Below are 7707 nucleotides of genomic sequence, written 5' to 3'. Positions count from 1 at the left end.
CACTATCTAGATGTTAGTGTCTAGTTGCATGTGACTGCATTGGAATATCTCCAAATTTGGACTTAAGTAGTGGAGAAAGAATTTTTGAAAATCAAAATTCACTTCAGAAAGTAGTTTCATCACTAAGGCTACCTTTCAAGTAGGCCAATTTCATGTAGGCCAAAAAATCTATATCAAATCGGATTTTTGTGGAATTTGTTGCAACAGGTATGTAATTTTGTGTATTAATTCCGATGCATTCAAGAATTCCATTTAAGCAACAACAGTTGAGCAATTTTAAAGAAATGATTCAAAATTTTGATTGTATAAAAACTACAAATTATTCAACATAAGTTTCATAGAAATGCATCTAGTTGAGAATTTCTTGGATGGAATCAAAAGGCTTGCGGAAGTGAACCCATATCGCGTAGACAAGACAGGTAGGATCAAGGTTTTGATGGTAGATTTGGCCAACTGGATCAGATCCAATAAGTGGAAGGGGAAGTGCAGATATGGCTATGGTAGTAGAAAGGGAAGTGGAGAGAGGAGGATCAGGGGAGGATCAAGAGTGGGAGGCTTGGGTGAAAGAGGGAGGGGAAGATGGAAGAGCAAGGAGGTTCTAAAGCGATGGAAGGGTAGATGAAAGAATAGAGTGATAGAGATAGAACAACAAGTGGTAGTAACTGAGGGTCTAGGATGCGCTACTATTGCTAAGGATCCTAGGCACACTGTTGAAGCTAAAAATGACACTGGACATGGCCTGATAGTGCACGTCGAATGTGCAAGGTGAGGCAATGCTGCCAAGGGAGAAATATGAGGAGGGCCGCAAAAAAAGAGCGCTTGGGTCTTTTCTTCTTCCTTGTCCAATCCCTAAGAAAGCATCCCATAAGTACTTGTTCGAATAACACATCTAGGACCTTGTTCTTTGACGGTTGTGCATGATAGTGAGGCACAAACGTTGTGTAATGCTTGATAGACCATGCAAATCATATCCCATGGGCACAATACTGTCCACTCACCACAACCTAGGTTGTATTGAGTTTCATGCAAAGTGGCATGCCCATACGATAAGAACTGGATCGAATAACACACCTATGAGTGTGTTTTTTTACAGCTGTGCATCACACTTAGGCAAAAACGGAACTTATCAACAATGCAAATCATATCGGATAGGCACAATATTTTGCACGCATATCAACATAGGTGTTTTTGACTTGCATGCAAAGTGGCGCGCCCATCCCATAAGTACTTGTTCGGATAATACACCTGGGAGTGCATTTTTTGATGGTTGTGCATAACACTATGGAAAAAATAGTGTATAATGTGTGATTGACTATGCAAAGCATATCCAATGGGCACAATACTTTTCATATGCCTCAACCTATGTGGTATTGAGTTGCATGCAAAGTGACACGCCCATACCATAAGTACTTGTTCAGATAACACACCTCGGAGTGCATTTTTGGATGGTAGTGCATAACATTAGGGAAAAAATGGTATAGAATGCGTGACTGACCATGCAAAGTGTATCCGATGGGAACAATACTTTGCCTCCACCTCAACCTAGGTGGTATTAACTTTTTTGCAAAGAGGTTCCCCCATCCGATAAGTACTTGTTCGAATCACACACCTAGGAGAGCCACCTTTGGTTTGGTCAGAGAGATCCCCGGCCCCTCCCCGCAGCATGCCCTCTTTAGTAGCAACAAAGGTAGGCAGTCAGATTGGATGGGGTGTCCAAAGTTAGGGTCATAGTCTTCGACCTAACATCGCAAATGACCATATTATGCTTCAGCATCCAAATGGCTCCTTGTTTTGCTAGAGAGTGGAGATCTCAGGTAAGCAGGCCTAGTGCAGGATATGCAGAGCCCATACGGGAATGCAAATGAGGTTGAGAAGAAGCCTAAGGTGAGTGACTAGAATGAATAGCTGAAAGGAGTCGATGGTAAAACTGAGGGAGGCCAGGAAATTCGATGAAGAGGGAAAATATCTGACTACCCTCTTGAATAAGGTCATAACCCAAGGAGAAGGCTGAAAGGAAGATCCTCTTGGAACCGCCGAGCACCAAAGGGTCAGCCTGAAGCACAGTGGCCACAGACTCCGGAGTATCAAAGACCACGTGGAAGAAACCTCATCCCAATAAGTGAATGTCGTTGAGGTGGGGTACAAGGTCTTTAGGTAGTTCAATGCAAGCATCTAGTCCCTAGCTTGTAGCTTGGGAAAATGGGACCCAAAGATGTATGGAGAGAAGCACCGCTTTCAAGCTCTACATGTTTTTTGCTTTGCTGCAAACATTACTCCTAGTCTCGCAGCCGCTGGAAGTGGTAGAGGATTGATTTAATGGGAATGCATTCGTAAATTGAGGTGAAAAGGCCAATTTGAACACAATGAAGCTCCATCCGACCAACAAAAGCTAGTACTACAGCAGAGGCTAGACAAGGTAGAGAGGAAAGAGGCAGGGGAGGGAAGAGGAGAAGAGTTATGGGCTGAAGAGAGGGGGGGAGAGAGGGTAGGGGGATAGAGAGGGAAGAGGAGTAGAGGTAGAGGGTGAGTGGAGGTAGAGGTAGAGGAGAGGAGTAGTGGTAGAGAGCCAGAGGGGAGAGGAGTTGGAGGGGGCGGGGTAGAGGAGGCGAGGAGAGGGAGAGGAGGAGTAGGAGGGGAGGTAGAGGGAGACAGAAGAGATGGGGCAAGGGTGGGAGAGGAGGGGGAAGAGGGCGGGCTAAGAGGAGGGAGAGGCTAGGGAAGGGGCCGTGCTGAGAGGAGAGATGGCGGGGCAAGGGGTTAGGCTGAGAGAGGCAGGAGAAGGGGCTAAGGGAGAGGGAAGGGAAGGGGATGAGGGAAGGAGAGTGGCTAAGGGAGGTGGAGGGGAAATAGGTCTAAGGGAAGCAAGGAGGTTGGGGAGGAGAGGGAAGGGGAGGGGATGAGGGAAGGGGGGGGGGGGGGGGCTGAGGGAGGGGGAGGGGCAACAGGTGTAGGGGGAGCAAGGAGGTCAGGAGGAGCAACAACTGTGTTGGTCACATGATTCGTTAAAGTAGAAAACTCCCAAATATCATCACAAAAGGTGATTAGAGGTCTGTTCTATTTGAGAAACAAGAAAGAGAGAGAAGTTAGAGAATAGAAAAACTTAAACAAAAATTCAAAATCTAAAGAAACAAAACTCAGATAGATCATAGATAGCTTCAAATACGTGAACTGCAACTCTCAAGTAGCGCCATTCACACTTTCTTTTGCAAATGAAACCATCATTAAATCTCCCTACAAAAGAAGGCACATGAGATTAGAAGAAAACTTGCATTTGCATCCTATCTTTCTTGAGAAACAATTGAAAAAAACAAATACCCATAGTGTACACCCCTTTTTGGCCTGCACCCTGCAGGTAGCCTTGGCAATGATGTAATTTCGGCAAATAGAAATTAGGAATTTTTGGAATTTTTGGAAGTGCATTTTTCCTATTGGACAATATGTTGATATGTGGCTTCTCTTCTTCATTGGACTTGAATGCAGAATTTAAAGTGGTTGGTTCTCTCTCTCTCTCCCCCCTTCTTTATCTCCTCAAGTCTTCCTACACACCATCTCCACCTTTTCTCCCTCCCCCCCCACCCCCACCCGACCCCCCGTCTCTCTCTCTCTCTCTCTCTCTCTCTCTCTCTCTCTCTCTCTCCCTCCCTCCCTCCCTCCCTCCCTCCCTCCCTCCCTCCCTCCCTCTCTCTCTCTCTCTCTCTCTCTCTCTCTCTCTCTCTCTCTCTCTCTCTCTCTCTCTCCCTCCCCTTTATCTCCTGTAGTCTTCTTCCAAAGAGTGCCAAACGCCGAGAAAAATTAGAGATAGTGCAAGCAATGAAAGCGATGGGTAGGCTCATAGATGAGCCTCACCACCACTGCTACCGCATTGAAACAATCCTACATACAAAGGTATCCTAAGGTCTAACCATACCCTAAAATGAAAGCTAAGCATATGCAAAAAAGGTAGCGAGCATTAAACTCCTTACACAATCCCCATGATTGTCAAAACAAACCAACAGACGCTCAGGCCTTCCCCCCACCTCACCATCACTCTAACCTCACCTAGTCCCTAAGGGTAGACTGCTCAGACCAGTGGACACAAGGAGCCTTGGCTAGTGGTTGAACACACACCCACACCACACTCACACACATGTTCTACCACCAAGCCAACAGTCCCCTGGTGGCTATGTGTCAAACTCCTTACATTAAATTCATTGCACAATCCCCATAGATTGGCAAAACAAACCAACAGATGCTTAGTCCTTTGCCTGTGGTGGCAAGCCAATAAAAACATGAACATAAGAAACAAAATCAAAAGGATGGAAGAAGAAGAGAAATGAAGCAACACAACGGTGCTTTATATATTTTGCCATGTGTTCATGCCTTTTTGGCTATACTGCCCTGGGGTAGGCTATACTATCATTTTGGGGCATTTGGGAAAGGGAAAATTAGTTATAATTTTAATTGCAAACTATGTATTTTTAATTTTTGTGGTTGGCTGTCGTGTTCCCATGCCACCCATTTGCATGGCAATTTTTATGGTGTTTTGGTGGTGGTATCCATTTTTGCGATTCTTAATGGCGGTATGCATGTCTTCTCTCCATCATCTGCAATGATGTTGAGTTAGGTTGCTATGATTGTATATGCGATTCTACTGTGATTATTGTAATGATGTCTTGTAGGGATGATGGAGGAGAGATTGACCTTCCTTGCTTTCATTTTGGCGTATGTTTGCATTGGTTCTCTTTTCTTGCTCTTGATTTTGCAGTGATGTTGGAGTTAGATTGCTATGACGGTGGACGTGATTTTGCTGTGATTGGTGTGGTGATGTCTTTCGAGGATGATGGTGTTGAGATATCAAGCTCTACCCCCGATATATCTCCTGGATGACTATCATTTATGTCACCGCCTATGTTATTGTACTCGTGGTGTAGTTAGACTACCACGTATGTTTTTAGTTTGGGTTCACATATGAACCACATATTCTAGGTTTCGACATATAGGGTATTTCCCTCTTCTATTGTATTGTTGTTGTGTGCAAAAGTGAAAGGCTTCACCCTCCAACCTTGTGTCCTCTCTCTTTTGTGTGTTGTGAAGAAAGCTGAACTTGAGTCTCCTATCTCTCTCCCTTATTCTTTACATGGTATCAGAGCCTTGTTCGTGGTAAGGAGCTCAAGAAAGCAAGCCAAGTTTGTGGTGTCCTGGTAAGAGGACCAGTGTTGCTTTCCTATTTCGAGTTTGGGAGCAAATCTCTGCAGGTAGCACAGCCAGAAGTGCAGGAGTGCACTGTTTCAGATTGAGAGGCCCTTCGCGGTGTGGCGAGAGCACAGTATATGCTGCGGGAAAGGGCGAAGCCCCGGGTGACTTTATTTTTTTGATTTGTGGCCGTTTCGAAGCCCGTTTTGGAGGCAGAAGTTCTTCGCAGGCACTCAGAAAAAGGCCCTGTTTTTGTTGTGCGACCACCGCGCGGCTAGTCGGTGGAAAGGTGCCACAGAAATTGCATCATATGCCTATGTGCAGAGATATTGGGAGTTGCAGATTCATGCCTGTTGCCTGTTGCCTGTTGATGCAAAATCGTCACGAGGAAGTGACTGTGTGGTGAAATACCACTTTCGTCAGTGTTGCAGATCTGCCCCTGTGAGGCTTTTCGCAGAAGTTTTGCTATTTGCCCTTGTGAGGCATTTGCTGTGTTTACAGGTTGCTGTTGCAATTCGTGATTTGTAAAATGTCTGAGAATCTGTCTACCATTGTCAGTGAGAAGCTTGACAAGAACAACTTCCAAGCATGGAAGTTCAAGATGACAAACTTCCTTATGGGAAAGGGAGTTTGGGATTACATCAGTGGTGAAACTGCAGAACCAGTTTTGGGTACTGCTCCCACTCCTGCTGAATTGAAGGCCTTTAAGGAATGGCATGAAAAAGCTAGAAAATGCTTGTATTGGCTATCTGTTAGCATTTCAGATTCTATGATTGTGCATATACAGGATGTAGAGACGCCTAAGGAGGCATGGGATACATTGGTGAAGCTGTATAGCACAAATACCAAAGCACGAAAGATGCAGCTAAAGCAGGAGTTGCACAATGTGCAAAGGAAAAATATGAATATAAATGAGTATTCCTTGAAGGTGAAAGGCCTTGCAGATTCTCTTGCCTCCATTGGAGCACCTGTTGATGATGAGGACTTAGTGTCCATGACCTTGAATGGTCTTGGGAAAGATTATGCACAGTTTCGGACATCCATTGGAGTTCGTGAAACATTTCCTGATTTTCAGGAACTTATTGCTCTCTTGCTGAGTGAAGAGCAAAGGAATGGTGGTTCAGCCACCTCAACTTCTCAAGAGACTGCTTTCTACTCGAATACAGGTAGAGGCAGAGGTAGAGGAAGAGGCCGTTTTGGTGGTCGTGCAGGAAATCAGAACCAACAGCAACAACAGGAAAACCAGTCCTATGGAGGAGGACGTGGTAGTTCTAGAGGCAGGGGGAGCCAAAGAGGCCGTGGTTCATGGCAAAGGAACCAGTAAGTAAATAGCAGCACAGAATGCTATTATTGTGGAAAGCCTGGACACAAGGAGAATACATGCTATAAAAAGCAGAATGACATCAAAAGTGGGAAGTTGCAGCAAAGCAACTATGCATCATCAAGTGGGCATGGTGACGACAGAAATGAGCACCTTTTTGTGATGCAGCATATGGTTAACTCCATGTCAGGAGATGCTGCAGCTTGCAATGATGTTTGGTATGTTGATTCAGGTGCCTCTAACCACATGACCAGTCATGGTGAGTGGTTTCATGATGTTAGAAATTTGGATAAGCCAGGTTATGTTGAAACAGGTGATGATACTGCGCACCCAATTACGCAGGTTGGTAAAGTGCCATTGGCTATGCAGGATGGCAAAACGAAGTACTTGGCACAACACCACCAACACCAAGGTGGACAGGATGGAGAGCAGTATGATCATCATGGCAAGTGGATTTACAGAGGTCTGAAGAAAAACAATTAAGTATTAATTGCGAAGGTCTGAAGAAAAACAAGCATTAAAATCGCATGCATATAAATTAAGTATTTCAAAACAATTAAAATACACCTCTAAAGAAAATTGATTTAAATGAACCCCACAAAGAATTCGCACGCCATTTACTTAAGTATTTCAAGGCAATCAAAATACACCCTTAAGGATAATGGATTTGAAAAAACATAGCACTCGTGCAACATTTACTTCGATATTTCAAAATAATTGAAAAGCCATCGCATTAGCTCCATTAACAAAATTGGTATATGTCTTTACAAGGCAGTACAATATATGAGATCATAATCTTCTCAACCGAGGATCCGCTATCCAAAAATGTTGCTCCAATGCCAAGAACATCATACAATTGCTTGGCTTGGGAAGCATTACAAGTTGGGCAGGCACTCCTGACTTTCAATGTATTTGCTAGGCAAACCATGTGAAATCGATGATGACACAATAGGGCATAATATCCAGTTGTGGTATCAAAACGATCTTGGCATATTGAACATAAAGGCCCATCATCCACGAAAGTGATATGCGACAGAAGGGTGGATGGTTTTTAGACTACCAAGCCCACAAAATTTGGGTCCAAGTTGTGAACACAGCCACCATTTGTTGCAATGTGTTGGAGAGCAGCCTGTGCACCTCGTGCTTACTGGGAATATGTAGCGGCGATGCAGCATTGCTCCTCGTAAGCATTTTCAAGGTCTTTCCTTTGGCCG

Source organism: Dipteris shenzhenensis, chromosome 24 (genome assembly GCF_047967505.1).
Source record: "Dipteris shenzhenensis isolate YYH24624 ecotype China chromosome 24, Dip_SZ_1.0, whole genome shotgun sequence".
Taxonomy (NCBI): Eukaryota; Viridiplantae; Streptophyta; class Polypodiopsida; order Gleicheniales; family Dipteridaceae; genus Dipteris; species Dipteris shenzhenensis.
The sequence above is the reverse complement of the archived record's forward strand: the minus strand, read 5'-3'. Positions refer to the sequence as shown.